The sequence below is a fragment of the Puma concolor genome, chromosome B3, assembly GCF_028749965.1.
Source record: "Puma concolor isolate L17-30 chromosome B3, mPumCon1.1.hap2, whole genome shotgun sequence".
Taxonomy (NCBI): Eukaryota; Metazoa; Chordata; class Mammalia; order Carnivora; family Felidae; genus Puma; species Puma concolor.
Window position 1 is genome coordinate 134,164,589 of NC_141672.1, and position 19,128 is coordinate 134,183,716.

At 43.0% G+C, this 19,128-nt stretch overlaps 1 long non-coding RNA gene across 1 annotated transcript; it reads right to left on the reverse strand.

Moving 5' to 3' along the window:
* Nucleotides 1-10,595: 10,595 nt before the first annotated feature.
* Nucleotides 10,596-10,860, reverse strand: LOC147580391 (uncharacterized). Its single transcript, XR_015251938.1, has 2 exons — nucleotides 10,807-10,860; nucleotides 10,596-10,727 (listed from the first exon to the last, which is right to left on the reverse strand). It is a non-coding gene; the product is annotated as an uncharacterized LOC147580391 (long non-coding RNA).
* Nucleotides 10,861-19,128: the final 8,268 nt, after the last annotated feature.

A 19,128-nucleotide genomic window follows, 5' to 3' on the forward strand; every position in this document is an offset into this window, starting at 1 on the left:
GAGCTGTCCCCACACCTGGGACATCTCCTCACTCCCTCCTCCTTCCTCCTAGCCAGCAGCTAATCATTCTTTTATGTTTGTGTTGGGATCCGTTGTAACGATTATTTTTTTAAAGAAAACATAACCATCTGATCTGGTGGCCCTAAAACCCTGCATTATTTACTCCTTGGAGATAAGCGGGCCAAAGAGCCTTCTCTGAATTTATCCACACCTTTTCCATGCTCACATCAAACATATGCAAACATATATATATATATATAGTCTTTTTTACAGGCCTCGGATCCTATTATTCATGCTACTCTGCAACTAGCTCATGTCACTTAACAATGCCATGGACATTATCTAGATCAAAAGATAGAAGTAGAACACATTCTTTGTAATGCTGCAAAATATTCCCTGCTGCACATACACCATCATTTACTAAACCATTTTGCTCTCACTGAATATTCAGGACTTTTTCCTTTCTTTACCTTTTTTCTCCTTTCCTCTTGTTTTTCTTCCTTTGCAAGTAAAAATAATACTATGACAAATGTTCTTGTCCGGAAGTCCTTCCACACTGATATCAGCCTTTATTTCCAAAGAATAGCTTTCCCAAAGTAGGTCTGCAGAGTCTAAAGGCACATGTGCTTTTAAATGTAACCGGGGTGCCTGGGTGGCTCTGTTGGTTAAGCGCCGGACTTCGGCTCAGGTCATGATCCCACAGCTCGTGGGTTCGAGCCCTGCGACGGGGCTCTGTACTGATAGCTCCGAGCCTGAAGCCCGCTTGGGATTCTGTGTCTCCCTCTCTCTGCCCCTCCCTTGCTTGTTCTCTCTCTCTTTCAAAAATAAACACTTAAAAATTTAAATGTAATAGATATTTCCAGATTGTTTCCCAAAAAGTTTGCAATAATCTATACTTTAATCAGCAATACATACATGAGAGTGCCCATTTGCCCACATCCTTGATCGATATCCTCTATTACCTGTTTTTAATGTGGTCTTTGTGGCTGTTTATGCCTTGCCAATAAGAATGATAAAACTGTTGCCTTGTTTTCGTTTGTGGTTCCTTCGCTGTTAGAGAAGTTCAGCAGCTTTTACTAAGTTCATTTTCTGCCAGGATTTCCTCTTCCTTGAAAACTCTACACGGGTATCTATTCCCCATTTTTCTCATAAGTTGTTTGTCTGCCTTGTAAATGTGGAGGCCTTGGTGGGCTAGGTCTTTGTCTGTTGTGTGCATTGCAACATATCTTCCCAGGCTTGGTCTGTTTTCCTGTAGAGCTTCTTGGTTTCTTCAGTCCCTTGAGACGGTCTTTTCCCATGCTAAGTTTATTCGAATAGTCATTGGATGTTTAATTAGTTTATTTTTATACTTCCTTTATCTTTTGGAAAATTTTCTTGGCTCGTTTCGCTATTTTTCCATGTGAACTTTAAATTCCTTCTGTCACATTCTTCACTCATTCTCAAAAATAGGGATTGGACTTCTGATTAGAATTATAGCAAATGTATATACTAACTTGAGAACGTTCGGTTGACATCCGAGGTTGTTGTATAATGTAAATATTACTCACTATTCTTTCTAACTTGTTTCTTGTTTTTGACCTTCAATGTAATTTTGAAATTTTCTTCACTTACATCCTTTGACTTGTTACATTTTTTTTCTCGGAATTATACTTTTTATTGTATTATCATGAATGCATTCTTTTCTTTTAAATCTTTTCACTTTCAACTAATTGTTTCTATACTTTCTATGAATATCCATATTACCTTATTAATTCTAATTATTTATTTTGTCTTATTAATTCTAAAAGATTTCAGTGTCTCTTAGGTTTATCAAGTATGCCATTATACCAATAAAGATACTTTTCTTTTTCAATAAGTAGCTTATTTCATTTTCTTGCTTTATTGCATAGCTAAAACCTCCAAAGAATGTTAAATAATAGTGATGATTGTGGGAATTATGCATTGTATCTGAAGTTAATAAACAAATTAGTAGAGAATACTGATTTTTGTATTTCAACATTTAATATAGTGTTCATTGTTGGTTATGAGATACAGATTTTTATCGTATTTATTGTATTTTGCTATAAAGTGTTTATCAGTAATAGCTTCCAAATTTTAGAAAGTGCCTTTGTGACATTTATTGATTAAATAAATTCTGCTTGTTGATATAATTAATTCTGTTGGTAAAAGTCCAAATGTTCGGGGCGCCTGGGTGGCTCAGTCGGTTAAGCGTCCGACTTCAGCTCAGGTCACGATCTCACGGTCCGTGAGTTTGAGCCCCGCGTCGGGCTCTGGGCTGATGGCCCAGAGCCTGGAGCATGCTTCCGACTCTGTGTCTCCCTCTCTCTCTGCCCCTCCCCCGTTCATGCTCTGTCTCTCTCTTTCTCAAAAATAAATAAACGTTAAAAAAAAAATTTTTTAAAAAGTCCAAATGTTCATGTATTTAAGTTTCTATATGTTACATGTTTATGTTCTATATGTTTACGTTTCTATATAAGTATGTTATTCTTATAATAACACATTGCTAAATTCAACTTAATATATTTTTGAATTCATATTTTAAGCAAAATTGTACCATCTTAAAAGTTTTGAAAGTAAGGTTTTCATAGCTTTATAACCTAAAATGAGACACTCTGGTTTGGATTGGCCCAAAGCCCCGTGACTCAGTGTGGGTTTTAGAACCGTAACATTGATATCACCTGAGCACCTGTTAAAACTGCAAAATCTTATGCTTCCCCTAACCTACTGAATAATTATCTGCAGTTTAACAAGATCCCCATGTGATTTGAACGTACATTGAAGTTTGAAAGGCACCGGTGTTAAATAACACAGTGATTATCCACTGTTTAAAAGTCACATCACACTCTGCCCAAAACCATTTGGTCCGGGCACCTGTTTAAAAAATGGTAGGGGCGCCTGGGTGGCTTGGTTGGTTAAGCGTCCAACTTCGGCTCAGGTCGTGATCTCGCGGTTTGTGAGTTCGAGCCCCGCGTCGGGCTCTGTGCTGACCGCTCAGAGCCTGGAGCCTGCTTCAGATTCTGTGTCTCCCTCTCTCTCTGCCCCTCCCCTATTCACGCTCTCTCTCTGTCTCAAAAATAAATAAACGTTAAAAAAAAATTTTTTTTTAATAAAAAAAATAAAAAATGGTAAACAACCGATTAACTTCCTAAATTTTTCTTCTGTCTGTTGAGTCATTGTCTACCTCTTCTTGAACCAAGTCTGAATTGTTATGCATTGCAAGGTAATCATGTTTCCTCTCATTTTTCCCTACAAATACACCAGGATGCATACACGAAATCTCCAAGGATATCCTTCCAACATCTGCAGCTCTTCCCTAGTGCCTAGGCCGCTGCTCCTTGAGCACTGACTTCTTCCTCTGTCATGATACTTATCAGATTTTATTACTGTATCTTCTTTAACTGCCTGTCTCCTCTGTCAGACCCAGGAGGGAAAGACGCCGTGTCTATTGTGTTCATTTTTGTATGCCTGGCACTAAGCAAGGTGAGACACATAGTAGGCATTCAAGAAATATGCTGAGTGACAACTGAACGAATGGATGGATAGATGGGTAAGCAGAGTGTTCTTAGCGGTAGTGACAGATACATGATTATCTTTGTGTCCTTTGTACATAGCCAAGCATCTAACAAGCTTCCTGGCCCATGGAGGACACTCAAATTGCCTCTTCCTTTTTTAATGTGTATTTTTGAGAGAGAAAGAGACAGAGTGCGAGCAGGGAGAGAGAGGGAGACACAGAATCTGAAGCAGACTCCAGGCTCTGAGCTGTCAGCACAGAGCCTTCCCAGTGCTCGAACCCACGGACCGGAGATCATGACCTGAGCCGAAGTCAGAGGCTGAACCGGCTGAGCCACCCAGGCGCCCCTCAAATTGCCTTTTAAAATGCAGTGCTTTGTAAACTTTAAAGAGATATAATGACAGTGCTTGGGGGATACTATGGTAAATAAAAAAGAAATAGTCTCCAGAGAATCCTACTTACAATCTAGTAAATTATTTTGGTTTTGTTTTAACTTGATTAGGTTTACAGTTTAATGAATTTTGGAACTTCGCTTGCGTTCTCAACTTTCATACCCGCCTAACGAATATCCTCACAGGCAGGAAATCATTGCATGAAAGAATTTTGTTTTTCAAAATCAGACAAAAATAACTGATTGCCAGGGCTAGGAAGTAAGTATTTGATTGTCAGGCTTGACAACAATCAATCTCAGGTTAAAAACAAAACAAAATGAACAACAAAAAAAACAAAAACCAAAAAAAATCAAAGGTGAACGTGAACTCACAAAGCCAACTTCATCCCAGGATACCACAGGAAAACCAAAGTCAGTGCTGAGAGAATAATTGCCTAGAAAGTGTTGAACAATATACCCAATGCTCAGCTTCTGGACAGGTGGGCATTGAGGGCCATCTTGAGACACTGGCGAAGTTCTAGTTTCTGTATTTGAACCTTATCTCATTTATTCTTTCTAGGCATTCCCCAGCTTATGGCCAGATTGTTTCCAAATGGTGGTTTTAAAACTGTTGTTTATAATTCATAACATTGCTCCTGTGAGGGAAGTGTTGGGATCCCAGGACAAACCACAGGAAGCTATTGGGTGAATACATAATGGAAAGTTGGTGTTAAGACGACCAGCCACGTAGTGCATCTGAGGATTGTTTTCTGATCATATGGAACCCGAGAACAAATATCGAAGTAGACACTTGTATCAGTCGGGGTTCTCCAGAAAAACAAAACCAGTAGGGTGTGTGTGTGTGTCTTAAGAAATTGGCTTCTAGGATCGCAAGGCTGGAAAACCTGACACCTCCAGGGCAGGGCAGGAGGCTAAATTTTCCAGCAAAAGCTGCGGCTGTGATTCTGAATCCAAAATCTGTAGGATAGACCAGCAAGCTGGAGACTCAGGCAGGGTTTCTATATTGCATTCTGGAATCAGAATTCCTTCTTCTCTGGGAAACCTCAGGCTTTGTTTGCCTCTTAAGGCCTAGGAATGATTAGATGAGTCCCACCCACATTACAGAGGACAATCTTTTCCATATAAAGCCAACTGATCATAGATCTTAATCCCATCTAGAAGATACTGGGCTCCGTAGTCCACTTAAGATGACGGGTCAAATGAAACCTTCGTACAGAGGCTGTCTCCAGTCCCATTCCACAACCACTGCCCCTAACAGCACGGCCTCCTGGCCCCCCACGCCTTCCCCACATGCTCGCTCTGCAAACTCTTCTCGACTCAACGTTATGAAACTCAAAACTCGAACGTTATGAAAACAGCAGTCTGGTTAGGTTAATTTAGAATTTCAGGAATCAAAATCAGAGCTCTCTGTAGTTTGGGAGTGTCGGAGGAGAAGCTTGGAGGAATAACTTGTACTAAACTAGGGGGTCACAAAGCACATTGTGGGGGAGCTGGCAGATGACTGCGGCGACAGAGTGGGCTTGCTCTAGAACGAGGGGTCAAGTGTGGAAAAGAATTCTGACCAGTTGGACCAGCTCCTCTCTGGCCAGCCCTCGCCACATGGGAGCTGTGTCAGTGTTGCCAGATTTGTTACTTTTTTCAAGCGAGGCTGGAAGTCCAGATTTTTATGTGAGATTTCCCAGTAAAGAAAACACCCTGCCCGCTGCCAATTTGAGATTCCTCCCCTAACTTTTTTCTTTGATGTCTCTCTTTCTTTCCGGTAATTCTGTGTTCTCACGTCATCTGAAAGTTCAGAGTATCCGCAGTGTGAGCACCAACCCCAGTGGGACGTCTGGGGAGAAGGCGAGGAGAGGAGGAAGGTGGGAGGGGCTTATCCCCAGGGCTCATTTGTCCAAAGCCAGAAGGTGGGGGGCAGGGGATTCTAACACAGGATTTTTTTTTTAATTTTTATTTAATGTTTATTTTGAGACACAGAGGGACAGAACATGAGCAGGGGAGGGGCAGAGAGAGAGGGAGACCCAGAATCCCAAGCAGGCTCCAGGCCCTGAGCTGTCAGCACAGAGCCCGTCACGGGGCTCGAACCCACGAATGCAGATCATGACCTGAGACGAAATCGGACACTCAACGACTGAGCCACCCAGGCACTCCCCTCTCAGGCTAACTTCTAAAAGAAGGCTAGAAGGAGGAACCATCAACCACTTACTTGCTGATTTCTACAGGCAGAGGTATTTTCTTATCTCGTTGTGTTTGTTCAGGAAAATCCCCAGGGTACTCAAGACGGGAAGGGGGGCTCAGCAAGTCCCAAGGGAGCAAAAGAGCCGCCTACTCATGTCCTACCCTTCCCCTGTGGTCTCACATCTCCCCTGGGTACGGGGCCTGAGGCCATGCGTCCTTCTCCTGCATCTGTGTGAGATTCATCCGAGGGCCTGGCACCGGCTTTCAAAACAAAGCTCCCCAGGTGAGGTAAACTGAGGACAAAATGTTTCCAGAACACTGCCCTCTGGGAAGGAAAACATTGTATTTTAGGAACTACTCCAGGAGGCCCTTGGAAGCTGGAAGCTCCACCCCAAGGCAATAAATGGGGCCTGGCGCTTTATCTAAAAGTCACAAATGTTTATTGGGTAACAAACGTTATGCGGGTAAATCTGAAAGTTTTGGCGTCGATGGACCTGGTTGTCTTCTCTCAACTGAGAGGCCAGGGACGGGCTTCTGTAACAACTGGCCTTCGTGCCTTCAAGGGGCTCTTGGGTGGTGCCCTTGAACGTGTTCAGAAAATGTCTCGATGGGGAAATTTGCACTGCAAGGGCCCATTATCCCGAGCGTGTCCGCTGGGTGGGCAAGCAGGGAAGTTCACACACGTGCTTATCTCTTTTCCCCACACCTAACTTCACTTTCCCAAGACTTGAAAAAGCCTCACTAGGCCTGAAACTAAAAATCACGAGCGGTCTTTCAGTAGGATTTGCATTTAATCCCACGTCTATGTAGATAAGCGATTAAAACACATACTGTCCTTTCTTTGCTACTTTAGATAAAGAACCACAGATACACCTATCAGGGCCTTCAGCTGTTAGCTCGAAGGCAGACGAGCACCGTTTGCCTCCGAGGGATTTCTCTGTGCCTGACAGTCAAAGACAACGTTCTGTGCAACAACTCTAGGCAAACTGTTGACAATCTCAGAAACCCTTTGGAGCGTGCATGCTACACATGACCACCCTTCCTTGGCTTATCAAAGGGGTGAAGGAAATGAAAGGTCCTAAAATCCTGCTAACGTGAGAGATGTGGCTTCCGTATGGGAAGAAAAGTATTCAAGGCAACTGAGATTAGCAACTTCCTGTATCTGGAAGGTATCGCTTTTTTTTTTTACCATGCTCTTCTGAAGGTTTGTACGTTGCATGCCAGATGCAATTTCTTAGATAACCGGGCTTTTCTATTCCTCATCTGCAGCGACTGATAAAAAATGCCATTTTCAGGCATTGAAATTGGAGAAATAAGAGAAAGAAACTTTGTCGATGCTTTCTGGTTTTTAAAAAGTCTTCATGCAGAGAGTTTCAACCGAAGGCATATTGGAATAATCTAGAATGCTGTTTTTTTTTGTTGTTGTTGTTTTGTTTTTTTTTTTTAATTTTTTTTTTTCAACGTTTATTTATTTTTGGGACAGAGAGAGACAGAGCATGAACGGGGGAGGGGCAGAGAGAGAGAGGGAGACACAGAATCGGAAACAGGCTCCAGGCTCTGAGCCATCAGCCCAGAGCCCGACGCGGGGCTCGAACTCCCGGACCGCGAGATCGTGACCTGGCTGAAGTCGGACGCTTAACCGACTGCGCCACCCAGGCGCCCCTAGAATGCTGTTTTTAAAGCGTTAATAGTTTCAGCCCCAGCCCAGATCGTGAAAACAAACTCCCCGGGGCTGACTCGGTCATTTAAAACCTCCCAGGTGAGGGATGCCTGGGTGGCTCAGTGGGTTGAGTGTCCTACTCTTGGTTTTGGCTCAGGTCATAATCTTATGGTTTGTGGGTTCCAGCCCCACGTTGGGATCCACACTGTCAGTGTGGAGCCTGCTTAGGATTCTCTCTCTCCTTCTCTCTTTGCCCCTCCTCCACTCATGTTCCCTCTCTCTCTCTTTCTTTCTCTCTCTCTCAAAATGAATCAATAAACTTAAAACAAAAAAAAACCTCCCAGGCGAGCCTAAAGTAGCCATGGCTGTGAGCCACCACAATCCCACACATCAAAATCATACCTAGGGGCTGCCTTTCAGGTGAAACCACCTTTGAGATGACGCCCTTTTCCTAGGCACCTCAATGGCTAAAAACCTGAATGGGGCTCATGGCAATTCTTCCTACCAAACTGTGTGCCGCACTGAAGCATCCACGTGAGGTTCCACTGACAAAAGAACACGCAGTGACACAGTAAGAGAGAATTCTGAGCTATGGCAAAACACCGATACTTTTATTGAAGCGACGTGTACTCCAGGGGTCATTTTTAAATATAAGGGATCCACGGGTTTGGTTTGAATTGGGGGCAAGAGGGATCTGAGCAGACGCTCAGTTAAGCCCAACAAATACCTTGATCTACTTGTTCTCTCTCCACAGTGACCTGCCCCCAGCCCTCACCCACCTGCCATTATCTCGGAAATTAGACTGGACCAGGCAGTGGCTATTGCTACTCATCAGTTATTTATAGCTGATCTTTTATAACTGAGCTGACCGTTCAGAAAGCACCCCCTCCTAAGTTGTCTATATTAGCGTTTGCAGCTGGTTGTCTGTATTCGTGGCTAAGCATCGGGTTGGACGGGCAGATTTACGCAGGGATGAAGGACCACACAGGAATTGGAACAGAAGCATCCAGGCATCTCTGTGCCGGCCGGGCACCCGGGCATGGTGCTCCGTCAACACCGGTTGGTGTTCCCTCTCTTCCCATTCAGGAATGGTTAAGGTCTGGAGAGGGCGATGATGGCAACAAAATAAGACACAAACAAACAAACAAACAAATGCTACCTGGTAAGCTGCCTTGGCACATTCGCACACCTCCTGGAGAACTCAGTCTACGGAATCGGATAAGTCCACCACCTTGACTTTGAATCAGAGCCTGCACTGGTTCCTGGAGGAACCCCAGTCATTACAGGGGGTTAGTTTTTTGTTTGTTTGTTTGTTTGTTTGTTTGTTTTAATTTATTCCCTCTAGGTAAAATTACAACTAATTTTTCTCAGAAGCACTCAAGATCTTTCGTTTTGTTTAGCGCCATATCCTGAACACCGTAAGTTATAAACAATCGGAGAATTTCCAGATGGTGGCAGACTAAAAGTTGCAGACATGGTGGGGTCTTTTGTGCCCGTCCAGGACCCAGGCTCACTCATCCAACTCCTGGATTCGAACTTCCTCAGAAATGTATGTAAGAAATTTCTACTACCAAAGTGAAGAACTCTGGTAGCAGCTCCTGACAAGGGGGTGATCTGGGCAAGTGAGGGGCCCCTGGAGGGAGGTAGTTTTCCGTTCCAACGAGAGTGAACATCCATGATGAGGGGCTGCCGCAGGCTGCTTCTGGAGGTGACCCACGGCGATGGGGCGTCACACTCTTCTCGTGGTGAATCTGCATGCGGGGTTCAGGTACCAGCCCAGACATCATTGCTCAGACCACATTCTCTGGGGCTTTCTAGCACATCACCTGGTTGTGCCCCCTGGCATTCCCCTGTACCTGTCATGTTCTGGTCTAGGTATGTGATTACTCGTTTATCTTTTGTCTCCCCTCCAAAGAAGAACAGAGCGATCAAAAGAGGGAACTTGGCTGTTCTGTTTGCCGCCTTATCCTCAGACCCCATCATTTCTTCAGGTGTCATGGCCACTCAATAAAGACCTATTGAAGAAACGACCCATTGAAGAAGCGAAGTGTAGGGGAGTGAGGGAACCAGATCAGGAGGACGGTAGGCAGTGAATTTCCCAGGACCTCTACTGGGTACGCGTGTAGGGAGAGGCTGGGGAATTTGGGGCCCACGTGAATCTAGACAGGAGCCCAGAGGAAAGGGGGGAGGTAAAGAGGAAGCACTCTATACCCTTACCAACCATTCAATGGCAAGTATGCAACACTGATTTTGGAGACTCTCCGATAACCCTTGCCCTGGGAATGCAAAACTAAATATCACATGGCACCTGCCAGGTCTGAGGCAGGGAGACCAGCTGATGGACAAAAGCACCGTTTGGAAGATGCTAGTAACGGTGGGCATCACCGTCACTGTCATCATACCGCGGGTTTATTGAGCACTAATTACAGCACAAGATACCAATCCAGGTCATGTTGTGCATGAAGCAACTCATTGAATCCTCACAAAACCACATGAAGTTATCATCTCTATCTTGCAGATCCAGAAACAGAGGTTACATCAATTGTCCAAGGTCACAAAACCAATACATGGGGTGGTAGGTAGGTAGGTAGAAAATTAAGGGGTTGTAGGGGCGCCTGCGTGGCTCAGTCAGTTGAGTGGCCCGACCCTTGATTTCAGCTCAGGTCATGGTCCCAGAGTTGTGGGATTGAGCCCCGTGTCCAGTTCCGTGCTAAGGGCCTGCTTGGGATTCTCTCTCTCTCTCTCTCTCTCCTCCCTCTCTCTCTCTCCAAAAAAGAAAGAAAGAAAAAGAAAAATCAAGTAGTTGTAAAGAAAAAAAATGAGAGAGACAGACAGAGTGAGCACCCTAACAAAACAGCAGCGTAAAGAATGACGTTTATTTTTCTCATGGGTGGTAGTCTTGGAAGATGGGCAAGCTTCTGGCCACTCCAGTCCCCCGGGTCCTTCCATCTCGTCTCTGCCATCCCCTGTTGTCATCTGTCTGGTTGAAGCTGAGGGAGGCAAAGGGGCAGGTGACAGGTTCCCACTGCCACCCCCCTACCATTGGTCAGGATCTGGTCAACTCCGTACCTCTCGTCACAGAGGGGCTGAGGAGTACAGGTCTCTTAAAAATTGCACATGCCCAGGGGCGCCTGGGTGGCGCAGTCGGTTAAGCGTCCGACTTCAGCCAGGTCACCATCTCGCGGTCCGTGAGTTCGAGCCCCGCGTCGGGCTCTGGGCTGATGGCTCAGAGCCTGGAGCCTGTTTCCGATTCTGTGTCTCCCTCTCTCTCTGCCCCTCCCCCGTTCATGCTCTGTCTCTCTCTGTCCCAAAAATAAATAAACGTTGAAAAAAATAAAAATAAAAAAAAAAATTGCACATGCCCAGCTACAACTATATTCTTACGGAAAATGACACTGGTTAGACTAGAGTGGGCGGATAGTAACCTTTACCACAGTGGGAAAGCCATCACATACACCTGACTCCCAAGCAGCAGGACGAGTGTGGACAAGTCAGTCCATCATGTTATCTATACATGAGGGAAGGTGTAAAGGCCAGATCAGAGAAAGTAGGGAGAAAGATTAATATTCCACGTGACCCAGGCAGAGACCAAATACACAGTGTAGTGATCACAGTCAATAATACTGTATGATATAATTCCAAATTGCTAGGACACTACATCTGAACTATTCTCACCACAAAAATAAGAAATGATCATTGTGATGTCATCGAGGCGTTACTGCTAAGGTGACAATCATACCGCGATATATAAATGTTTCCGATCTACACATCGCACACCTTAAACTTACCCAATAAATGGGTCAAGCAGAATGAGAGCGGAATCTTCTTTGCCAAGACGACACAGCGTATACCGGATATATGCACCCAAGTGGTAACAACATGAGCAAATGCAGAAAATGTCATGTATTTCACTTGAGTATTAAAAAATAGTCTAGTGGGGGTGGCGACGGGGACAGGGGGTGAAAGGGGTCAGGGATTGTGCGGACTGAGACCGTGCAGAGGCAAGATGGTGAATGACCTTGTATTCCATACTGTGGAGTTAATGACAGTGGATAATCATGACACTTTTTAAGCACAGGCCAGGGTTGGGGATGTGACTACATCTCTTGTTAGACTGAGCTTTGGATTATCTCCTGGAGGAAGAAGCTGTAAATCTACTCTGACTAACCCCTGTAGAGCGAATCTGATCCCCACGGGAAGTCGGTTCATCTCACAAACCATCAGAACCCTGAGATCCACACTGAGATCAGTATTGCAAGGTGTTTCACTTCTCCCCCCCCCAAAAAAATTTCTTTAACAATTGTATTCAGACATTATCTTCAGATTTTGTGCATAGTTAGCGGCGCTTGGGTGGCTCAGTTGGTTAAGCATCCACTTCAGCTCAGGTCGTGATCTCACGGTTTGTGGGTTCGAGCCCCGCGTCGGGCTCTGTGCTGACAGCTCAGAGCCTGGAGTCTGCTTCGGATTCTGTGTCTCTGTCTCTCTCCTCCCCTCCCCCACTCACGTTCTGTCTCTCTCTCTCTCTCTCTCTCTCTCTGTCTTTCTCTTCTCTCTCTCAAAAATAAACATTAAAAAAAAAGATTTTGTTCATAGTTACTATTGTTTCTAAGAAATGCTTTTTTTTAAATTTTAAATGATTTTTATGTATTGATTATTTATTGTTATTTATCATTTATCCAGAATTCCCTCTTGAGGGTCCAGTTCGTGCCTATTCTTGGATAAGCCTCTTAAAATAGGGGGTCTTCACAGTCTTAGGGTCCTGGAGGGCTTTGAAAATCGGATGAGAAAGAAACAAAAAAGAAAAAGAAAAAAAAATCGGATGACAAATTAGAATGTACACATACGATTTTGTTGGACTCCTGGGAAACAGGGGCCTATGGTCATTAATAAAGAACCTCACTCTTGAAGACCAAAAAGGGTCTTACCACAAAGGGAGGACCAGCCTATACGTGGGGTGTGTCAGAGCCCCACAGAGTGGGCTTGATTGAGTTCTTTCTTTCCCAGACTCCCGAGATCCCAGAGCTGACAGAAAAGTGTGAGGAGGTCCAGGGACTGGTTTTCCTGAGACAAAAGGACGAACTGTATCGAGAGGTCCCTGCACGTCACAGAAAACAAGCCCAAGCCACATCTCTTGGGAGAGATGTTTGGCCTGAAGAGAGAAACTTGCAATCCCCAGTGGTAATTCAGACCAAACCAGTGGCTGTGTCTTTCCCAGTTTTTAAAAAATGCTATGTAAAAAAAAAAAAAAAAAAAAAAAAATGTATTTGTACTAGTTTTGTATTACTGATGAACATGACATTTAGTTTCCAAGTCCAAGTTCTAATGGCCCTCCACAGGTTTTGTTATGCAAATTAGCATACCAATTTGCAGATAGGTAATAACTACATGCCTGTCTGAAGATCACCACCGTTCAAACACGTCCATTGCCATTCTTGTGTCTCCTTAGATATACATTTTTGGGAGATCACGGCTCAAGTTAGAAGTGAACAATGCTTCTAGCTTCCCGTGACAGTTCCTCTGTCTAGAAAGCAATCAAAGGCTGCATTTTTAGTAACTAGATGCTGTTTTGATGGCTTAATCCCTCTGATTTTACAGTCCAGTCTTTTCTGGGTAGAGTCCCGAACCTGACTCTGAAAGTTCCTTAACTTTACATACACAGAAAAGATTTCAAAACTGATCTGTTCCCGATACCTCCAAGGCTCATTTGATGTGGGCGAACCAGACACAAAAACCAGCGTTGCTCCGAATTCCCCGATTATCTCCATGAAAGCAGCAGTGAGAAATTCGTGCCAAACCTGACCCAGCCATACTGAATTTCATGGTGGGAGCTTCAGTTAAGAAGAGTCAAAGATTCCCTGGCTTCTCACCAATCTGTCTACTAATAAATACACTGACTGTTTTAACATACAAGTGAAACAGATGCTATATTTTGCACTGATAGGTTTTCTTGGGAAAAGAATTCGGTGAATGTTTTCTTCAGTTCTTTTTTTTTTTTTAATTTTTTTAATGTTTATTTATTTTTGAGAGAGGGAGAGTGAGAGAGAGACAAAGCGCAAGTGGGGGAGGGGCAGAGAGGGAGGGAGGCACAGAATCGGAAGCAGTCTCCAGGTTCTGAGCTGTCAGCACAGACCCGATGCGGGGCTCAAACTCATGAACTGCAAGATCATGACCTGAGCAGAAGTGGGACGCTTAAGGGAGGGAGCCGCCTGGGTGCCCTTTTGTTCAGTTCTTAAGTATCTCTTTTTTTTTTTTTTTTTTTTTTTTTTTTTTGCAATACAGATACAGAGCTGCTCCCGAAAGTGAACACTATTTTAAGTGAATTAGACATAGAGTTTACTTCCAGAGTGAACAAGGCAGCCTGCGGTACTTTGCAAACTTTTCGCTCATGTAGAGATCTCGCAACCTCCAGGGTAGCTAGATTTTTGCTGTGCTAGCAAACAAGGTACCTTTCCAGCCTCTGCAGCAGGATACAATGTCTCTCAACTTGGAGTGGTTCTATCACTCAGCACATGCTTATTAAGTACCCATGCACCCAGCGCTGGTGGGGAGCAGACCCCAGGCAGAGAAGGAGCCTCAGGGAACTCAAAGCCTATCTGGAAAGACAGATCATAAATGAGTTGTAACAGTTAAGGCAATGCAATACGTATCATGCTTGGAAAGGCACTTCTCATAATAAGGCATCCCTGCGTCCTGCAGAACTGCTAAGCCCTTTCTCCAACACAGAGAGAGACTCTGAGACGGCTCCTTTAATTGTTTGGATTTTGTATGTCTAGACCCACGGATTTTGTATGTCTAGACCCACTTCCTGAGCAATCTGGATATAGAAGATACTATGGCATTAGCTACGAGCTTCAGACCCTGGCTCTGCCACTTTCCAGTGGTGTGACCTTGGCCAAGTTATTTCTCTGCGACTTAGTTTCCACATCTGTAAAATGGGCCCAATAAAAGTACCTGTTTCAAAAGATTGGTTGTCAAGCTTAATAAATGTAAGGGGTTTACAGACTGCTTAGCACACAAGAAGTGCTATAAATTTTAAATGTGTTTCTACTAAAAACATATATATATATTATATATTTATATATTTATGTATTTATATATTAATATTAATATATTATTAATATTTCACATATTACATATAAATATATTATAAATTTTAAATTATATTTAAATATATATTTAAATTATATACAAATATATATTATAAATATATTTATATATATTAATATTATATATATATATATATTTGTTCGGTGAATGAATGAATTGAGAATCCTTTCTCGTGATCCAAGTAGGATTCACTGTAATGAATCACATTTTATAAAGCGAGAAAATGAGTTAAGAGTATTTTAGGGTGTTTATTATTTCTTAAGATAACAGATTATGAAGTTTATCTCTCTTATTTAACGGAGGCAGAAGAAGGACAATCATGAAATATATTATTTCGCTTCTAAGAAGAACAACCCCATGGGGACAGAATTGTCCCGATTTTATGGGTTTTACGGATGAGGAAACGGCGTCTCCAAAAGGCTGAGGAACTCTGCACGCGGTTAACAGAGCTAGTAAGTGGTGCAGTTGGGATTCAAACCCAAGTCTGTCTGGTCCATCCAGAAAAAAACCTTGCTGCTCCTGGATGAAAACACCTTGCAGAAGGTCTGAAAGATAAGTTAGACTCCCCATCAAGATTCGAAAGCTTTACAGTGACAGTCAAGATCATGGCTCTGTGGTTCCATGCAGAATCAGCATTGGTTTCCTACCTTAAATTCCCTTCTCTACTTGTAAGTAACCCTGTTTGCTGATCAAGCAATAGTTTCTGTAGATGACTCAACCAAGAAAATCTGGCATTTTCACGTGTTTGATTCATTTCTGGAAATACACAGTCATGAATAAGTCACAATCTCATTAACTCCCCTCCTTGCGTCCCAAGCTTGGCTTTTCAAAATCAGAGAGCATTAGAGCTTAAAATAATGCCTCATGATTGACTCAGAATAGATCGTTTTATGCCTGCACTGTTAACTTCAGGAAATAATGATTAAAGTAATCCACAATGGAACAACACAATAACCAGAACCACTCTTTCTTCTTCCTCCTTTTTTTTAATGAGAAACTCCTGATACATAAAAGGATAAAATGATAGCCATTGTTTTCTTTTTTAAAAAAATCATGTTATTATATAATTTAGAAGCCAAAGAGAAGATTTTTGAAATCCAAAGGTGACTGTTCATTGTTCTGTAGTTTGGTGTTTGTTTTGGGTTGGAAGATATGCATCCTTCTACTTGGGAGCCGCGTGTTAAGATCATCGTGTCACCGGCTTCGGTGACGAGCTAAAAAATAAGCTCTGATCATCCCCCTATTTCTAGGCTGCCCAGAGCAAGAAATAAACTTTAGGAGATTGGGAAAGTTAAGAATTAGCCCTGGGTGCCTTCGCTTTCATGTCTGCACATCTAGAAAACAGTGGAATACATTCAGAATCCCAGAAGCATTTAGTAATTGGGTACGTGAACGAATGCAGACTCGGGGTCAATTAATAAACCCAGAATTTGCACAATATCACTTTTAGTAGATGTCGTAGCTTGCTCTGACTTTAGGACGTGTTTTAAAATACATTTTGCGGAGCGCCTGGGTGGCGCAGTCGGTTGGGCGCCAACTTCAGCTCAGGTCACGATCTCGCGGTCCGTGAGTTCGAGCCCCGCGTCGGGCTCTGGGCTGATGGCTCAGAGCCTGGGGCCTGCTTCCGATTCTGTGTCTCCCTCCCTCTCTACCCCTCCCCCGTTCATGCTCTCTCTCTGTCTCAAAAATAAATAAACGTTTAAAAAAGAAAAAAAAAATAAAATACGTTTTGCCATATAGCAGGTATAAAGGAAACATGCCCATAAGCTTTCTGTAATGCTATCTTTGTCTAATGCTTCCGCCGTTAACAGAGCATCTGAGGTAAATTACAGTTTTTTTTTCAAGCACAAAAATAAATTTGTGCAACATAGTTTTAGAACTGGTAACACCCTGGCATTTTCACATTTTGGATGTCTCTGGGTCTTTCTCGATGGAGGCGAATGAGTGGAGAAATCCGCATCCACAGAGCCAGCGTTTTGAAAGAGAGCATTTCTAACGGCATGTGAGATTTTGCACCTGTAATTATTTTGGGGTACAAAATTGGCTACACCAATAATTGCTCCTATAAACAGCTAATTGTAGCTGCTGTTAGCCACTTGTGGGTGTAATTAGCTGCTTGCCCTTAATCTTCATGGAATGCCCAATTCTCCCTGTAATTAGTCAATTGTAGATGCTATTACTTTCGCAAGAGAGGAAAGACTGGATTATCTCCCTTAAAAATTGTTAGATCCAATCTTTACATTTAAATCTCGGTTTAGAGAAAGTGTGAAGAGCCATGATTGCGTTCATAAAATGGATTAGAGATAGTTTTACTCTCCGGGCCTGTATCTTAGAGACTGCATCCCCGACTGATGCTACAGGGCCATCTTTGCAACAAAACCTATTATTTTCACCTGTTGGTAGCCGGCCTTATTATTTTTATTTTTAATAATTGTATTCCCACTGGAAATATGTGGAAAATACTTAAGGTATCTCTGCGCACTTACACAACAAAATCCTGCTCTAAAGGGCCTCAACTTTTAGGAAGTTCGTTCATACAAGGGGCTCCTGAAGCTTAATACATTTAGAGGGAGAACATCCGAAAGTCTGAATTGAAACCTTAGCTCTCGCACATGCTAACTGGAGGGCTGTGGGGGTGCTGCTGAACTTCATTAGCCTCGTTCTCCTCCATAAAGTGGGGACGACAACTCCCCTACCTATCCAGGTGGTCATGAGATTTGCACAAACGAATGCGGAAACATCCTAAGCATTTGAGAAGTATTTCTTTTTTAATGTGAATTTATTTATTTTGAGATAGAGAGAGAGAGCATGAACGGGGCAAGGGTAGAGGGAGAGAGAGAATCCCAAGCAGGCTCCACGCTTGGTTGCAGAGCCCTACTTGGGGCTCCATCTCACAACCGTGAGATCACGACCTGAGCGGAAGTCAAGAGTCAGACACTTAACAGACAGGGCCACCCAGGCACCCGGAGAAATATTTCTTACTTCAGCGAGTACTATTCAGTTCTTCATGCTTATTGCATACTGGCTCCACAAATGGGAGGTACAATAAAAAACAAAAAATTCTCCCTAGCCATTACCTGTTTCCTCTCCCATGAATTTTCAGAATTGTAGTATTTAAAAAAAAAAAAGCATGAATATTTTCAAATAGCCAATTTTATAGAGTGTAAGTAATTTTAAGCTATTACCCTAAGGTGGTGGGTGTATATGTCTATCTATCTACCTATCTATCTGTAGATAGATAGACATATACACCCACCACCTTAGGGTAATAGCTTAAATAGATAGAATATATGTCTATCTATCCATCTGTCGATATCTATAGATGGATAGACATATATACCATACTGTGGTACATTGTATATATAAATATGAACTTATATTACGTGAGTAGCATCACTCTCTGAAGTGACAAGGGATTCTTAGAATTCCAGCCCTCAGATCATCCTTGTGAGCCAAATGCCCCTCCCACTTAAGGGATAAGGTAGGACGGAGACAACTGTCCAGGACGTCAGCCACGGAGCTGACAGAACCCCAGTCTTCGTCCAAGTGTTGCCTGTTTTAGTTTTTCCCCTTTTTTTAATTCTGGAAAGAAAACTCTAAAGTGTTCCTTCACTTTTGGGCTAATTTGAATCTTAGCTTTAAACTATAACATTTCTGGTTTGGGCATAAATCATCCTCTGCCCAAGAGAGATAATCAGGATATACATATATATATCATATACATATATATACACATATACATATATATGTATATGTGTATGTATATGTATATGTGTATGTATGTACATATACACACATATATGTATATGTGTGTATATGTATGTATATATGTGTATATATGTATATGTGTATGTATATGTATGTATATGTATATGTATATGTACATGTGTATATGTATATATATGTATGTGTGTGTGTGTGTGTGTGTGTGTGCATATATCAGGATATATATCCTGATTATCATATGAGTCTTTGCATGTCTGCACATGGGAGTGTGTGTGCGTGTGCATGTGTGTGTGCGTGCGTGTGTATCTGTGTGGATGTGCGAGTGAATGATGTTGTCATAAAATAGACTGGAAGCCTTGGGAACTTGAAGCAATATCTTTCTCCACTAAACTGCTTTATTACTGCCATTCCGTCCCTCCTGGGCACGCAGTCAGCTGAGACCAGGCCAAATTGGCAGTCAGTCTCAGAGAGCCTGGCAGGCCCGTGATCTCTGGGAGCTCCCAGCCGGTGCCTCTCTCTCAAGCAGCCCTTCTTTCCAAGGGGCAGGAGCATCCCGCG